Source organism: Mustela nivalis (assembly GCF_964662115.1).
Source record: "Mustela nivalis genome assembly, chromosome: 15".
Classification (NCBI taxonomy): domain Eukaryota; kingdom Metazoa; phylum Chordata; class Mammalia; order Carnivora; family Mustelidae; genus Mustela; species Mustela nivalis.
Window position 1 is genome coordinate 11,907,495 of NC_139034.1, and position 18,869 is coordinate 11,926,363.

The following is an 18,869-nucleotide window of genomic DNA, read 5'->3' on the forward strand; positions in this document are numbered from 1 at the left end:
TGCCTACTTGTGATTTCTGTCTGTTACGTAAATAAATAAAACCTTAAAGAACCCCTGTAATTACACTGGCCCCACCTGTATAATCTAGAATACTCTCCCTCTTAAGGTTAGCTGATTAGCAACTTTGACCCTATCTGTAACCTTAATTCCCCTTTGCTGTGTAATGTAACATACTCACAGGTTCTGGAGATCAGAACATAGGCATCTTTGGGAAACTTGTATTCTGCATACCACAGTAAATAAGAAAATTCTCACCTATAGCATAGTATGTTCCTACGATTGGAGAACAGGATGGAGAACATGTGTTCTCCATTTCTTTTTCTTTTTCTTTTTTACCAATAGAAGGAGAGGGAAAAAGATACTAGGCTGATTGGGAAATACGAATTTGGATTATACTATTTGCAGAAATATTTAGGCTGAATTTTTAAAATTTATCTTGCAGATCTTAAAAGTAGTCTTCAGATATCCTCAGTCTAGGCAATAAGACATAGGGGCATATGCTATGGTCCGGAAAGGTGCTTACTTTCTATAAAAGTTAAAGTATCTGTTCGTTAGTCTTCATTCATCCCTTCACCCTTTGCCCTTGCAATTTACACTTTCACCCTTCCTAGGAATGTCCTTTGGCCTCTAATTTACATATATAACCAAAATTCAAGCTATCTGAATGTAACCCATCTTTGATATTAGTGATTCCTCATACATGTTAGTGAAGCCTGCGGATTTTCAGAGCTTTTTCTATACTTTAGAAAAACTAATTATTCCAACTAATTTTTCCAGCCCTAGAATCACATGAAGGAAACATTTTTTAAGCCACGAGTGGAAAAAGTTTTAGTAACATTTTCTTATCAAAGCTCACCTTCCTTGGGGCGCCTGGGTGGCTCAGTGGGTTAAAGCCTCTGCCTTCAGCTCAGGTCATGATCCCAGGGTCCTGGGATCGAGCCCCGCATTGGGCTCTCTGCTCAGCGGGGAGCCTACTTCCCCCTCTCTCTTTGCTTGCCTCTCTGCTTATTGGTGATTTCTGTCTGTCAAATAAATAAATAAAATCTTTTTTTTTTTAAGGTGTAAGTGAATTTTTATTGGGAAGGGATGTTGTCAACTTAAACAGCAGCAAATGAAGAATGAATAAGGAAACCTCCTGATACACAAGACCTCCATCATATATGACACAGGAGGCATTTTAATTTGTGACCCCCAGCGCAGAAATGCCAAATGCTTTTCCATTCAATCGAATACTTCTGGATTCCTACCAAAAAGGAATACATTAAGAGCATGGAAAAGTTGCTTACGGAAAGGAAACCCCTGAAGAGGGAAGGAAGGAATGTAGAAATTAGGAAGTTATGCAGAACACTTTGTAAATTGTAATGACTACATTTTCATATCTTCACAGTAATACAAAACACAGTCATTTGCAGAACTGGTTCAGATTACTTCAATACCAGATACATTTTTAGTCCTCTATAGAAGTGTTTGGAAATTACTTGTGTTTATATGAAATGAAGCTATTAATACTTTTCTACAGCAGCAACTGCACACCAGGAAGGCCAAGACAAACACAAAATCAAGGAATGGAGTTTTTCCCAAAGCTGCAGTGTGAAAAGACTATGCTTGATTTCCTATAGCAAAGAACCCACTCATGTGTATGGAATCAACTGTTTATAGTCTTTTCACACTATAAACAGTTGATTCCATACACATGAGTGGGTTCTTTGCTATAGGAAATCCAAATGGAATAAGGAATGGAGATGAGTAAAAAGGTTTCTTGAGGGGAAGAAGGATGACCACCCTGTATGCATTTAGTTTTCTGCCCCTTCTGCCGCATCACATTCTTCTCCTGCACTGTCTGATGTCCATAATGTTAGGTTGTCTCTAAGCAACTGCATGATGAGGGTGCTGTCTTTGTAGGAATCTTCATTCAGTGTGTCAAGTTCTGCGATGGCGTCATCAAAAGCCGTTTTAGCCAGTGTGCAGGCAAGCTCTGGGTTATTAAGGATCTCATAGTAAAATACAGAAAAGTTAAGAGCCAGCCCCAGGCGGATTGGGTGCGTGGGCTGCATCTCTTTCTTGCTTATATCAAAAGCTTCTTGGTAAGCTCCTTGGGAATTATCTATCGTTTGCTTTCGATCATCACCACATGCAACTTCAGCAAGGTACCGGAAGTAATCTCCCTTCATTTTCAGATAGAAGACCTTACTCTCTGGATTAGTTGCATTGGCTATTAAATACTTATCCAACAATTCCAGCACCGTGGTGCAGATGGACCTCAGCTCGGACTCCACTTTCTCCCGATAGTCCTTAATCAGCTGCAACTTCTTGTCCGAGGTGTCGGTTTTCTGCTCGATGCTCGAGATGACCCTCCAGGCGGACCTGCGGCCGCCGACCACGTTCTTGTAGGCCACCGAGAGCAGGTTGTGCTCCTCGTTGGACAGCTCGGCGCCCTGCTCGGTCACGGCCTTCATGCAGGTGGCCATGTCGTCGTAGCGCTCGGCCTGTTCGGCCAGCTTCGCCTTCTGGATCAGCTCCGTCTTCTCCATGGGGACGCGGAGAGGAGAGCGAGGGCAAGCACCGACCCGGATCGCGAGGAGGCGTGCGGACGGCCTTCACGTCTCCGCGGCCGCGGCGCGAGTCCAAAATCTTTTTTTTTTTAAAAAAAAGCTCACCTTCCTCTCTTTCCCTAATATGTCCTCCAAATTCTCAGAAAGTAACCTAATATTATTCCCACTTTCATTGTAATAAGTTGAACAAGGAAGACTTGCTAACCATAAATATTTAAAATAATAATTCACAAATTGCCAAATAATTATTAAATAATAATTATATACTAACCTTTATTTTTTTAAACTTTATGTTTCTAGTACTCTTTTTTTTTAAAGATTTTATTTATTTATTTGACAGACATCACAAGTAGGCAGAGAGGCAGGCAGAGAAGAGAAGAAGCCAAGCAGGCTCCCCGCTGAGCAGAGAGCCAGATGCCCAGCTTGATCCCAGGACCCTGGGATCATGACCTGAGCCGAAGGCAGAGGCTTTAACCCACTGAGCCACCCAGGTGCCCCTAAACTAACCTTTATTACAATGCAACAAAAAAGAAACTGCAGAGGAATAAATTTAAAACAATAAGTTGTATCAATATAAAGAAAACACTGAAACTCTACTAAGAAAATAGAACATAAATGGAATAACATACCTTGCTGTTAGAATGAATATTGGAAGGATAACAACTCTCTTAAAATGAATACATTTTTACTTCACGAAAGTAGAGTTGTCCCAGACCAGCAGCATCAACATCACCCTTTGAATTTTAGGATACACAAATCCCAAGCCTCAACTCAGACTCAGTGAATTAGAAACTCTGAAGGTGAGGCCCCACCAACTATGTTTTAGCAAGCTTTCCGCAAGATTCTGACGGATAGGTGCAAAAATCTGAGATTCCTGTTTTAATGTCATTTTTTAAAAAGATTTATTTATTTATTTATTTATTTATTTATTTGACAGAGATCACAATGAGGCAGAGAAGCAGGCAGAGAGAGAGGAAGGGAAGCAGGCTCCCGGCTGAGCAGAGATCCAGATGCCCAGCTTGATCCCAGGACCCTGGGATCATGACCTGAGCCGAAGGCAGAGGCTTTAAACCACTGAGCCACCCAGGCACCCGTTTTAATGTAATTTTAACAAAAGTAACAACGTAAATTTTTCCTCAACAGGGAAATAGAAATAGACAAGCTGATTCTAAAGGTCATATGGAAAAATACCCATTAAAATGTTGGCACTACAGGGGCGCCTAGGTGGCTCAGTGGGTTGAGGCCTCTGCCTTTGGCTCAGGTCATGATCCCAGGGTCCTGGGATCGGGCCCTACATCGGGCTCTCTGCTGAGCGGGGAGCCTGCTTCCTTCTCTCTCTCTCTGCCTACTTGTGATCTCTGTGTGTCAAATGAATAAAACTTTAATTAAAAAAAAATGTTGGCACTACAGAAAGGACAAATTGGCAAAGAAATCAATGGAAAAGAATAGAGAGTCCAGAAATATTCTCTCTACATAAAGGAATTTAGTACCTAAGAAGAGTGGCGTTTTAAATCAGAGAGGAATGATGCAGAGACAACTGGTTAGCACTCACAAACAATAAGCCACCCAAATAAATAACTAAATGGAACAATAGGTTCCTGGAAGAAATAAGAGATGAAATTTTTATAAATGGAGCAGAAAGACTGGAAAATCTGACTACTTAAAAAAAATTAACAAAGAAAAAAGTACTGTAAACCACACCATGTGACCAATAATCAGCTAGAGAAAAGAATATTTGTAATATGTAAAACAGACCAAAAGTCCAACGACTCTAACTCACAAAGAGCATTACAAATTAAAACTCAATAAAGAAATGAGAGAAGGATATGAAAAGAGATGCTGTGTGTGAAGCGATGAAGACTCACAAACATATGAATATATGAAATATATGAGAAGGTATTATAAGAGAAGAAAAGTAAAACAATAAGGAGAAATTTTCATCTTTGAAATTGGCAAAACATACTTGATAATCCAATGTGGCAATGAGGAGAAACAGCATTCTCCTTTACCACAAACAGAAGTATAAACTGATGAAACATCATTGAAGGCAATTTTCCAACATCCATCAATATCTGAAAACAAACACACCTTACATTTCATAGTTAGGAACTTATCCTTCAGTAATAGCACACGTGGTCAAAGAGATGTAAATGCCATGGTGTTCATCCCATCATTGTTTGAAATAACAAAATAGTAGACCAATCCAAGTGTCTGTTACTAGACAATGTGTAAATAATGCCCTATTCATCTTACAATACCAACAACCACAATAACAAACTGAAATAGCTCTATGTAGCAACATCTAAGGTAAATTACCAAGTTTAAAAAATGGTGAATAATAGAGAATACAGTATATTTCTATATGTATAAAAGGAAATACAGATCTTTTGTCTCTCTATATACATGCTTCTCTAGGCATGTATTTATGAAAGACACACAGTAACTGTTAACACTAGTTAATATTCTGGGAGTACCTGGGTGGCTTAGTCGTTAAGCATCTGCCTTCGGCTTAGGTCATGTACCGGGGCCTGGGATCAAACTCTGCATTGGGCTCCCTGCTCAGCAGGAAGCTTGCTTCTCTGCTTCTCTCTCTCTCTCGTTCCCCCTGCTTGTGTTAACTCTCTTGCTGTCTCTCTCTAATAAATAAATACACAATCTTTAAAAAAATATTCTGTTTGGGATCCAGGGTCGAGGTGTTTAGGGTAGAAACCTTATTTACAACACTTTTTTTGTTCTATTTCTACTATTTGAATTGCTTTTTATTTATTTTTTTTAATTTCACTATAGTGGATACACATTACATTAGTTTCAGGTGAAAATAGTATAGTAATTCAACAACTGTATACATTATGCTTTCCATACCACAAGTATAGCTACTATCTGTCCCCATACATTGCTATTACAATATCATTGATTATATTCCCTACACTGTACCTTTTATTCCCATGACTTATTCATTCCATAACCGGAAGCCTGTATTTCGCACGCTCCTTCATGGTTTGTTCATCCCCGCCCCACCCCCAGCCCTTCCCTTCTGGCCACCATCAGTTTGTTTTTTGTATTTATAGGTCTGATTCTGCTTTTTGTTTGTTTATTCATTTTGTTGTTTAAATTCTACACATAAGTGGAATCATATGGTATCTGTCTTTTAAAAAGTAGAGCTTAATGTTTGGAATGGTGGAGTAAAAGCAATAGCAACAATGGCAAAACTGTCAAAAGCATCTTTTTACAAACTCTGCAAATTGACTTCAGTTAGTTATCTCATTTTTCTCTTAATCCCATTCCCCTATCAGGTTCTGGAGTAGCAATGAAAACAAAGAGCCTCACCACTCTGGTAGCTGGATAAACTAGCAGCCTATCAATACATATAGGATTAGGGTAGGTTTAGAATTCCCTGAAATGTCCATACCTAAAGAACTGTCAATATTTGCCTATCTAGCATCTCACCAAACGATTCCATTTTGAAGGCATTTTATTTCATGACTCAAGAGCTGCCTCTGTGCAAACAGTGTTACTTTGGAGCACTTACGAAAGAAAATCAGTGGCAATTAGTTAGCACTGAAGCTGTTGGAGGGAACTTTAACGCTTGGGGCTAATGAGAGGCTGATCAAACAAACACAAATTAAAGGGAAAATTGAAGAATTAAGATGTGCACATGGAACCCTGAAAAACTTCCACATATTCCTGGGATTCTAGAGGCTCATGTACATGCAAAGACTTAGTGCATGACCATGAAAGGCTTGAGAAGGCTCTGAGCTCTCATTTCTGGCTGACTTTGAGACTCTGTGCAAGCAGAAAGTGAAGGCTAAGGCCAAGGGACGGTTGTGAACTGCGCGGTGGAGCACTAATGGACGCCCCGACAAATATACCAAGCCCCTCAGCAAAGGTTGAGAGACTTCTTAGTTCAACCTCCCATCAATCATTGGCTGACTGCTAAGGCACCAGAACAGAGACTTCAGTGCCCACACAACAAAGAACGGACTTTACAGAAAAATCACTTAAAACACAGAGAGCAGCTTTCCGCGTCTCCCACGGCGAGCGCCCGGTCGCAGCGGCGTGGTCGGCGGCTTCCCGGCCCACAGCTTCTTCGCCGGCCCCGCCGCCGCCGCGCTCGCTCCTGCGTCTGGGCCATGGGAAGGTGCTGGCCGGAACAGCGCCGTCGCCGCCGGCGTCTGCGGGGCTCTCGTCGGCGGGTACTGCATCTACTTCGACCGCAAGAGGCCGAGTGACCCCAACTTCGAGAACAGGCTTCGAGAACGAAGAAAGAAACAAAAGCTTGCCAAGGAGCGAGCCGGACTTTGCAAGTTACCTGACCTTAAAGATGCCGAAGCTGTTCAGAGATTCTTCCTTGAAGAAATACAACTTGGGGAAGAGTTGCTAGCCCAAGGCGAGTATGAGAAAGGTGTAGACCATCTGACAAATGCAGTTGCTGTGTGTGGACAGCCACAGCAGTTGCTGCAAGGGTTACAGCGGACTCTCCCACCACCAGTGTTCCAGATGCTTCTGACCAAGCTTCCAACAATTAGTCAGAGAATTGTAAGTGCTCAGAGCTTGGCTGAAGATGAGGTGGAATGAGAACATGTCAACATAATCTCAATTAAAAATATTTTTAAAATCTTAAGTTGGAAGATGAGCAGCTCTGGGGGGAAAAGGGCAAATAGGCTTGTTACGGACTGTCCTACACTGAAATCTACCAAAGTTAATTTTTACTTTGTGTAGATCCATTTGTCTGTTTTATTTATTTTTCCCAGTGAAAAGTGTATTTTGGTAGAAAGCTTTTCATTTTATAAATACACTGAGTTACCAAAATATCATGGATTTTATTCCTAAAACGTGCAATTAAAGTGTACATATAACATCACATTACTTAGGTTAAAAATACTCAGTGCTTAGTTTTGAAAGATAGGCCGAAAAAGTATAGGAGAAAGCTGAAGAATGCACGTTCTTTTTAAGCTCGTACATTTGCTCTACATTAAAGAATTGGATGGAGTCTATCAAAACTGAGCATTGAAATCTTTGAGAGATTATTTTTTTCCTTTTAATCTCTTAAATATGACGTGAGAAGTGCTGCTGTGCTGTATTAATTCACCTCCTCCCCGTGTATTTGTCATTTTAATCGGTGGGCTTAATGTGTTCTGGATATTTATCGTATTTTAGATGTATGTAGTAAATAGCACCGGGAATTAAATCTATGTACATCCTTTATCTAGCCATGTGAGCCTCAGTAATTACTGTCTACCCTCTCTCCTCACTTAAAAAATGAGGGAATTGGTCTGCTAATTCAGGGAAGTGTCCCTTTCAGCTTTTAATTCATTTGTTTCTGTTAAGCACCACCATCTCCTGAGGGATATATTTGTTTGGACAACCAGGCCTTGCATTTTTTTATACTCTGAAGTTTGCATGCTTGCCTGACTTAGTATTTCTGAACCTATTCCCCCACCCCCACCCCCCCTTTTTTTTAAAGATCTAACTTGTGTTGGTTTTCACTGAAATCATGTGGTTCTGTCATTACTCTTGTAAATCTGAAACTTAACCTTAAGGGTAACTGGGATGATAAACTTGTAAAATGTTTGTTCCCCTTTGCTTTTATCTTCAGTGTATCTCCTTAATCCTCCTTCAATCTCATTCATTTATCTTGTTATGATGAGAATAAGGTATAACCTTATGGCTGAAGACTTGGAAAGAATGAAGGTGTTCTCGAAATAGTAACATGTTATCTGCAGTCACAGGTTGAACATTAGGTCTGAGAATAAAGATCCTTGGTACTTAAAAAATATATATATATCATAAATATCCAGTTTCAACAACAACAAAAAAAAGAGATTATAATCAAACAAAAAAGCATAGCCTATAAACAGGAAAAATAGCAGTTAACAGAAACTGTCCCTGAGGAAAACCAAAAGTTGGATTTATTAGCCAAAGATTTTAAAACACCTATAATAAATAAGTTGAAAGAACTGAAAGAAATCATGTCTAAGAACTATGGGAAAGTATGCAAATGATGTCTCATCAAATAGAGAATAACAATAAAGAGATATAAATTATTATTCCTTTTATTTGTAAAAGATTTTATTTTTAAGTAATGGTCTACACCCAGTGCGGGGCTCAAACTCATAACCCAGAGATCTAGAGTCACATGCTGTACTGACTGAGCCAGCCAGGCACCCTTATTATTTGAAATCAAAGAGAAATTCTGATGTTGAAAAGTATAACTAAAATGAAAAACTTCTCTAGTCTGAATAATATATTTATTATTTATATAATATAAATGTAAATATAATAATATATTTATTATTTACAGAAGAAAGAATCAGTTAAGTTGAAGACAATGAACTGAATACAGGTCAATTGAAACTATCCAGCATGAGAAGGAAACAGCAAAAGGAATGAGGAGAAATTAACAGAGCCTCAGACACCTGAGGGACACCATCCAACATCCCCAACATGTAAAATGGGAGTCCCGGAAAAAGAGAGAAGGACGGAGTGGCTGGGGAAAGGTGGGAGAAAGAGAGAGAGAGAGGAGAGAGAGGAAGGCGCAGAAGGAATATCTTAAGAAATAATGACTAGAAACTCTCCAGATACAACAACAACAAAAAGAATTAGTCTTAGAATTCAAGAAGCTCAATAAACTCGAGTACAATAAATCAACAAGATCTACGCTCAAACATTTCATAGTCAAAATGTCAAAAGAAAAGGACAAGAGACAATCTTGAAAACTGCAATGGAAAATATGATCCTCAATAAAAGTAAAGACTGACTTCTCACTAGAAACCACAGAGGCCAAATGGCACTGAGATGACATTATCCCAGGTGCTGAAAGAAAACAAAGAAAGAAGCAAAAAACAACTATTAACAAAGAATCTTACATCTGCAAAACCATTTTTAAAAATGAAAGAGAAATCAAGGTATTTCTAAAAAACAAAAACTAAGAGAAGATGTTGCTAGTAGTTGTGTCCAAGAAGTGAGGAGAGTATTTCAGTCTAACACTAGACATACCTTTGTTTTACATAGGGAAACAAAAAGCACCAGTATTTACTATAAAAGTATATAGGTAAATATAAAAGTATAAATAGATATTTTCATTGCAATTCTCTTCTTCTCCTATATGATTTAAAACACAGCTATACAATTTTAAAACTGTGTTGATGGGTTTACAATGTATAAAAATGTAATGTATATGATAGTAATAGCACAAAGTAAAGGAAGTGAATGGAACTATACTGGAGCAAAGTTTCTGCAATGAAATTAAATTGGTATTAATCTAAACTAGATTGTTTTATGTAAACATGCTAATAATAATCACCAGGACAACCATTAAGAAAACAATTCTAAAGCATACAGTAAAAGAAACGAAGAAATTAAAATGGTAAACTAAAAAAAAAATCTATCAAATACAGAGGAAGGCAATAACGAAGGAATGGGAACAATGGGTGAAGACATAAGAAACACAGCAACCAGGAGAATGGCAGATGTAATTCTTAATTTTACAGTAATTACATTATATGTAAATGTAATAAGCAATCTAAAATGGATTAAAAAACATGATACTATACTCTCACTCTCTGTAAAATATATACTTGAGATTGGTTAAAAAGGAAAACTATAAAAAGATTATGCCATACAAACAATGATCAAAAGAAAGTTGGAGTGTGTGTACTAGTATCAGAAGAAACTTTAAGACAAAAATTTTCCCTAGAGACGAAGAACACTTTACAATAATAAAAGGATCAACCTATCAGAAAGTAATAACTATTATAAATATATGCATCTAACAAAAAAAGCCCTGATAAACCTGAAGGAAGAATTTACAGAACAGAAGGGAAAAAATACACAATTAAACAATAATAACTGGAGACTTCAGTATCCCATTTTCAATAACTAGCCAGAAAGTCAACAGGGAAATAGAAGACTGAAATAGTACTAAAAACCAACTAGAGGTAAGAGATTTATAGAATACTCTACCCAACAACAGTAGAATATCTTTCTTCTCAAATGTGCATGGAAATTCACAGATGTGAGGAAATTAAATGGCACACTTCTAAATAATCAACAAACAAAATATCCCAAGATAAATCAGAAAATATTTTAATTAATAAAAACATAAACAAAATATACCCAAACTGATGGGACTTAATTAAAGTAGTGCTTAGAGGGAAACTTACAGCTATAAATGCCCATATTAAAAAAAGAAGAAAATATCAAGTCAAATCAGGAACAAAGGAGGAATAACACTACAATCACATAGAAATAAAAAGGATTATAAGGGCATACTAACAATAATTACACTTCAAGAAATTAGAAAATCTAGATAAGACACATATTTATTAAAGTGTTTTTGCTGTTGTTTTAAATGTTTGTGTATCTTAAGTTCTGCAAAATGTCAAATCAACACACAATTAACTCTTGCCTTCATAGAAGTTGAGATATTGTATTTTTTAAATTGATTTTATTTTATTTTTTTAAATGTAACAAAAAAGTTTTTATTCTTTGATATATAAAACCAAGAAAACTTTAATGTGTAATACATCATAGTTTTTTTTTTTTTTAATTTAAGAAGAAAAAGGCAGAAGTGAAGATATGGGTACAAAAATACACTCAAGCGGTGTTCCAAGAAATTCAGAACTCCTAAAATTATGAACAACAGAATACAAGTCTCAGAGGAGGCTTCTTTTTTTTTTTTTCTTTCTTTAAAAAATTATTCGCATTTGCTTAGCTCAAACATGGTAAGAAACGTAATTTCCTTCTTGGTAACAGATCCCAGTACTCAACAAGATATTCAATAACCAGCAATAACTTAGTAAAAGAACATTTCATTGTGATAGTAAGTAGCATTAGGTTTTTGGTTCTATAATACTTACTGTAGTAAAAAAACAAAAAAACAAAAACCAAAAACCAAAAACCAAAAGAACAAGACAACCAAAACCACAAAAACACTTCTGACTGGTTGGGTGCCAGAAAAGATGCTCCTATGTTCACTGGCGCCCATCAGTCTGGGTGTATCTGAGCTCTTGCCCCAGACCACAAAGAGAGAGCACCTTTGGTCTTTCCTGTGTTTAGGAACAAAAGCGCACAAATAGCAAAATCAAATATAGGCGTGGCAGACCAAAATTACTCAATAAAAAGTATTTCTGCCCAATAAATAGTTTCCAAAAGAAAAATAATTGGCTTTTACACTTAATGGATTCAGCAAAAATGAAGATGGTGAGATTGTGTTTTCCAGTTGGTGGCCTGAGCCTCCCGAGGCAGGACAGTTGCCACTGAGCAGCAGGTGGTGCCGGACCACAGGAGGAGCCGCTGCGTCTCCACCCGGAGGCTCCTAGAAAAACAAGTTATTTGTAGGAAAGCTTTCTTGGGCCCGAGCCCGGTTCTCCAAGTGAAGGTGTCCTGTTTCTTCCTGGACATCGGACTCAAACCAACCAGAGTTCGTATAAAACTGGATCAAATGAGGAAATCTTTACAATGACTAAATTTATAAATATTGCTGAAGATCAAAGCGAAGTGACAATGAATTTAATCTGCGTAAAGATCAGGTTCTAAGCGGCTTGTTATTTAAAACCAGAGACAACAGAGACTGTACATCCAGATGACCGCGAGCTTCCCGGGCCCCTGGAGGCGCGTGGGGGCGCGTCCGTCCTGCCCGGGGCCAACACCTCACAACGGCCTCGGGCTCCCTCCGTCGGGGCGCAGGGAAAGGCCACACGAGCGTTTTTGTCCTGCGGCGCAGGCGCGGCCCGAGGCTGGACACCGGCTGCCTGCGACCACCCACACGCACCGGCCTGCTCCGGGCCCCCAGGGCTGACCTCGGGCTGTGTCTGCACAGTCACACGGAAACCGAGGATTTACTCTTCTTTTAAAAAGGTCATTTTAAAGCTTCATTTATGAAAGTCGCTCGACAGCTTCCGCTGGAATCCCTCCTGCGCGCGGCCGGGGGAGCCGGTTCCCGCCTCTGGCCTCCCGTGGTCTGCGGAGAAACCGCAGGAATGATTTTATTTTTATCAACGTAATACATGTATATAGTTATTAGTAAAACGAATAACTATAGTTATAGTTTATTAAGTAAAATTATATTAAGTCTTATAGTGAAAATTACATCCTTCTGCTACACCCCTCTATACTGTCTCATATATATATGTATACGTATATATACATATATATACACATATATATGTAATATACACATATATACGTGTATATGTGTATATATATATATATATATAAATAAATGTAAGTATTACATTGGTTTCAGGTGTAAAATATAATGATTTAACAATTCTATACATTACTCAGTGTTCATCATGATTAAGTAAACTCTTAAACCCCCTTATGTATTTTATCTGCCCCCCCCACCTACCACTCCTCTAGCAAACACCCATTTGTTCTCTTAAAGAGAACATTTGTACTTAAAGAGTCTGGGTTTCTTTTTTGTTGTTTTAATTCTTAAATTCCACGTAGGAGGAAAATCATATGGTATGTCTTTTTCTCACTTATTCCATTTAGCAATATAACCTCTATATCCATCCATGTTGTCACAAATGGCAAGAACTCATTCTTTATGGTTGAGCAATATTCCATTTATATATATGTGTATATATATAATATGTAATATATGTATATTGTATATATTATATATTATACATAATATAAATATATAACACTTAAATGTAAGTATATATATATATATATCACATCTTCTTTAGATATATCGATTTATCTAATTTACCTAATCTATTTATATATATCTATATATAAAGAATATATATTCTATCTATATATCAATCATATCTTCTTTATCCAGTCATTAATGGACACTTGGGTTGCTTCCATATTTTGGCTATTGTAAATAATGCTGCAGTAAACATAGGAGTGCATCTGTCTTTTCGAATTAGTGTTTTATTTTCTTTGGGTAAATACCCAGTAGTTGAATCACTGGGTCATATGGTATTTCTATTTTTAATTTTTTGCAAAACCTTCATGCTGTTTTCTACAGTTGTTGCGTCAATTTGCATTCCCACCAACAATGTGCAAGAGCTTCTTTTTTAAATTTCTATTTTTAATTTTTTGAGAAAGGTTTATACTATTTTCCACAGTGGTTGTACCAATTTGCATTCCTACCAACAGTGCACACGGGTTCCTTTTTCTCCACAGCCTCTCCAACTGTTGTTATTTCTTGTCTTTTTGATTTTGCCATTCTGACAGGTGTGAAATGATATCTCACTGCGGTTTTCATTTGCGTTTCATTGTATAATGATGTTGAGCATCTTTTCATGTATCTGGTGGCCATGAGTATGTCTTCTTTGGAAAAATGTCTATTCAGGTCCTCTGTCCTTTTTAAAATCAGATTATCTGTTTGTTCTTTTTGGGGGGGGTACTGACTTGTATAAATGCTTTATATATTTTGGATATTAATCCCTATTGGATATATCATTTGCAAATACCTTCTCCTACTTAGTAGGTTGCCTTTTTGTTTTGGTGATGGTTTCCTCTGCTGCACAAAAGCTTTTTATTTTGGTGTAGTCCCAACAGTTTATTTTTGCTTTTGTTGCCCTTGCCTCAGGAGACATATCTAGGAAAACGCTGTGATGGCAGATGTCAAAGAAATGACTGCTTATGTCTTCTTCTATGAGTTTTGTTTTTTCAGGTCTCCCACTTAGGTCTTTAGTCCATTTTGATTTATTATTGTGTATGTACAGTATAAGAAAGTGGTCCAATTTCATTCTTTTGCATGTAGCTGTCCAGTTTTCCAAGCAAAATTTGTTGAAGACTGTCTTTTCTCCCATTGTATACTCTTACCTCCTTTGCCACAGATTAATATTAGTGTGGGTCTAGATGATATCCTTATACTTTATTTCTTCATTTATCAATTTAAAACAAAATTGGTTAACTCCCAATCATATGAAGACTTCACTCTTCTATATTCTTATCCCACATTTCTACCCATCTCTGATATCAAAATAATGTTATAATGTGGGACTATATAAATCACCAATATAAATATAAATAGCTAATGTCTACATTATTATGAGTTGCAAATATTTTAAGCAAAGAGGTGAACTAGGACCATGCCTATTATTTCTCCTGGAGTTCATAACTACTAATTTTTTTACACTCTAGTTTTCTATGTACTTAATACAATTATTATATACTCTTCCAAATCTCTGCTACATGCAATTAATATTTTTTCTGTATGCTCAACATGTTATGTTCCTTTGTTTCCTGGAGAGCTCCTTCCCAAGGTTCTGGTTTAGAGAGTACAATATGGAACTGACTGACCTCATAGCTTGTTGAATAGCAGCCATGCTGACACTTTTTTATCCCTCTCCTGAGTCATCTATATCTTTCTCTTTCTTATTTAATCATCTGGACAAATCACATCCTTTCAAAATTTCATAGGCCACAGTCCATGGAAAGTATTTTTTAGGGAAAGGAGGGACTACTCTTTCTTTTGTACGATCACACTTGATTTGGCTGAGTTCAGAATTAACTAGTGAAACTGTTCCCCTTACAGTTTTGAAGAAATTGTTTCACAATGTAGTTGTGGAGAAGTCCAGTGCCATTCTACTTTTTGGATGTGAACTATCCCCATTCCTTGCGTTTGGGAAGCTCTTACAACCTCTTGTTTATCCTTGATATGCTGCAATTTGGGACTTTTTCTTTGGTAAGAGTATTTTTCATTTATTGTGCTGGATATTCAGTGGGCTTTTTCCATGTGGAGACTCATTTCCATCAGTTCTGAGAAAAAATAAACTTATTAGTTCTTTAATAATTTCATGCTCACTATACTTTTTCTATTCTTCCTTTATTGGAGTCTTACTTGCAATATGATGGGCCTCCTGGTTAAGCCTTGAATCTCAAGTTTTTTCTGCCTAAGTTTTTTGTGTTTTTTTTTTTTTTTCCCCAGGTTTTTATTTAAATTAGTTGGTTAACAGATAGGGTAATACACGTTTCAGGAGTAGAATTTAGTGATTCATCACTTACATAAAATACATGATGCCAATTACAAGTAACTTCCTTAATATCCATCATCAATTTTGCCCACCCCCCACCCACTTCCCCTCTGGCAACCCTCAGTTTGTTTTCTATAGTTAAGAGTCTTTTATGGTTTGCCTCTCCCCAACCTTTTTCTCTTCCTTCCCCATCTGTTACTCTTAACCTCTTTGCTTCCTGTTCTGTATTCTAGGGGCTCTTCGTAATTTTCTCTTCCAGTCTATTTCTGTTTATAATTAAATTTTATTTATATTTTAATTTCAAAGTTCTGCTTTTTCTATTTTGAAAATTTTAAGTAGCCCCTTATTCTTATTTAAGGAACTCAATAGTTCCACTGATTCTTTAAAAATATAGTTTGTCTCTAACTTATATATGTTTCTTTTTCTTTTTGCTTTAGCTTTTAATCTTCTAGCTATCTTCATTGTCAGTTTCTTCTGGATCACAGAATACTGTTTGATTCCGATTATCATGTTTTTCATGTTGGAAACTTTCCTTAAATTAATGGACAATTGTTGGAGTGAACTGTTGGACAATCACTCATATAAAGAATGAAGCACTGAAAGAAGTGTGTGGGAGGACCTGTCAATTGGTGACTTTCACTGCAAGTTAATCAGGTTAATAAGGTGAAGTGTCCTATTTGTAGAAGAATCTCCAAATGTTAGGATCTGAAAATCTTTTGCTCTGGGAATATTAAAGTGCTATCCAACAGTAAAGTATATTTTCTTACTTTGTTTTATTACACAGGTTGAAATTCTACTTGGAGCACGCTTTCTAAAATCTATAGCAATCTCAAAGATATTTCATAAACATATTAATGTAATCTGGCACTATAAAAATTACTTTATAATTAATTCTGAATACAATCTTAAGTAATTTGTCAGGTTAAATGTTTTAGCTCAAATGAAGTTCAAATAATTTAAGACATCTTTGCAGATTTTCACAATATGTTAGACATGTTCTATACATCCTTCTTACCTCTAAATGCATTAGAAAAAAAAAAAGGATGACACAGCATTGTAAAATTTAAGTTTTGGTTAATGTGACTTAGAGAAGTACAGAACTGGAAAAGATTTCGAGCTATCATTCCAAATAAACTCTTATTTTATAGAATAGGAAACAGCATTTGGATCCTTCCTTCAGGCAATTAACTAAAATAGAGAATCATGACTAGTTAACTATCTTTATATGAGATGCCAAAATGTAAATAAACTTTAAAAAAAGTAGTTATATACTTAAAGTTATGCACAGTGCAACATTCTCTTACCAGCTTTGGTCAAAAACAATATAGGTACTTACAGAATTTGTTCAATACCAAAATTTTCTAGTGGTGTGGAGTGCTTTTGATTTAGTTTTGTAAAAAATAGAATCTTTTTCTAAAATTTTTAAAAAAGATTTTATTTATTTATTCGAGACACACACACAGACAGAGAGAACTCACACAAGAGGGTGGGGGAAGCAGAGGCAGAGGGAGAAACAGACTGCCCACCAAAGCAGGAAGTTTGACATGGGGCTCTATCTCAGGACCCCAAGATCATGACCTGAACCAAAGGCAGATGCTCAACTGACTGAGCCATCCAGGCGCCCCTCTTTTCTTAAAATTTGAAGCAAAAATTTATTCTTGTTATATACATGGAGAAATGAAATGTGCTTGGGATGATCTTTAAAAACACAAGTCCAGTAGGATATGGTAAAAGAGCACTGAAATGGGAATAAAGAAATCTGGGTTCTAGGTCACTACTAGCATTTTCAATATGGGCAAATCACTTAACCTCTCTGGGCCTCAACTTCAAGTATAAAAGTGTTTGACTAGATAATCTCTCTTAGGGCCTATCACTGAAAAGTTTCTTTACTTCAATACAATCATTTTCACAGCAATAATATTATTTACTAATGGATAACCTGAGTGATGGACTTAGTTTTATAATTCTGATGTTTAAGTTCTGTCTAATTATTCATTCTGCCATCACCATTGAATAGGAACTTGAGCTTATAGGCTGGTTAGAAAAAACATGTTGGGGCCCAGCAAGCCAGTAAAGAGCAGGAACCAAAGTTCAGAGGTGAATATATCCACACATGTCCAATGAACATATCAAGAGACAATGAGGCAGAGAAGGGTGATAAGAGTATACTGGAGAAAAAAGCCATCTTGTACCTTCTCACTAACTTGTCAGTTACCTGGTGCTTTACGGAACTTGATTTCTACTTTGTTATTTTAATATTATTTTTTTAAGGCAGGGTCATTTCCTAGCCTATTATATTATCATAAGTGGAACTTATATATAGATTTTGGAAAAGAAATCAGTATAGAATAGCTGTTAAAAATACAGACTCTTTAATCAGAGAAAGACAATTCTCATATGATCTCTCTGATATGAGGAATTTGAGAGTCAGGGCAGGGGTCGTGGGATTAGGGAAGGATAAAATGAAAAAAAAAATGATGGGGACGGGAGGGAAACAAACCATAAGAGACTCTTAATCTCACAAAACATACTAAGGGTTGCTGGGGGGTGGGGGGAGGTAGGGAGAGGGTGGTGGGTTATGGACATTGGAGAGGGTATGTGCTATGGTGAGTGCTGTGAAGTGTGTAAGCCTGATGATTCACAGACCTGTACCCCTGAGGCAAATAATACATTATATGTCAATAAAAATAATTCTTAAAAAAAAGAATACAGACTCTCGAGTCAGACTGTCTGGCTTTACATCGTGGATCTAGGCTTTAACTCTCTGTGATATTGGGCAAGATACTTAACTCATTGTATTCCACTTTCTTCATCTTTAAACTGAGGAAAGGAACAGTATTTTCCTCATAACACAGGTGATGCATTTGGTACACTTTCCGTCTCCTGATAATCCCTTAGTAAGTGTTAGTTACTGTTATTACCTCTCCATGAAAATTGGTAAAAGAAAAAAAAGGAGACATGATAAGAGAAAAGAGTGGGGGAGGATAGCCTGGTATGTGAGGGCAAACTGCAGATGAGCAGGAAATAGGGAAAGTGACAAAAAATGCGGGAGAAACAGTATACAAAGAAGCTTTATTGAGGTAGTCTTGATGGATGTTATTTAGTATAATTCACCCTATTCTACCTTCTCAAGAGATCTTCAGTAAGGAGCTATATTAGTTTTCAATGTTTTGTTTGGTTTTAAAGCAGGATTTGGGTTTCTTTTGGATGAGATACTCTACCAACACTGGTGTCTAGGTGGCTTGATCTTATTCTTATTTCACATATACCTACAGGAGTAAGTAATTTCACCACGAAGACTGCTGAGATTAATAAGCATTTGCTTTGGCAATCTGTCTGGAGCAGAGCAGGCATTCAAAACATGAAACAAAAC

At 37.0% G+C, this 18,869-nt stretch overlaps 1 protein-coding gene and 2 pseudogenes across 3 annotated transcripts in view; 1 reads left to right on the forward strand and 2 right to left on the reverse strand.

Moving 5' to 3' along the window:
- Positions 1-1,671: 1,671 nt before the first annotated feature.
- On the reverse strand, positions 1,672-2,629 carry LOC309848764 (14-3-3 protein theta pseudogene; annotated as a pseudogene). The gene has a single exon. The product of its transcript is annotated as a 14-3-3 protein theta pseudogene (transcript).
- A 2,868-nt stretch (positions 2,630-5,497) lies between these two features.
- Positions 5,498-7,130, forward strand: LOC309848926 (mitochondrial import receptor subunit TOM20 homolog pseudogene; annotated as a pseudogene). The gene is made up of 2 exons: positions 5,498-5,549; positions 6,562-7,130. The product of its transcript is annotated as a mitochondrial import receptor subunit TOM20 homolog pseudogene (transcript).
- A 3,483-nt stretch (positions 7,131-10,613) lies between these two features.
- LOC309848900 (ligand of Numb protein X 2-like) overlaps positions 10,614-18,869 on the reverse strand; it is a gene marked incomplete at its 5' end in the record, with an annotated part of 51,559 nt that continues 43,303 nt past the window's right edge. The window contains one exon of the mRNA XM_082700938.1: positions 10,614-12,513. The remainder of the gene's footprint in view (positions 12,514-18,869) is intronic.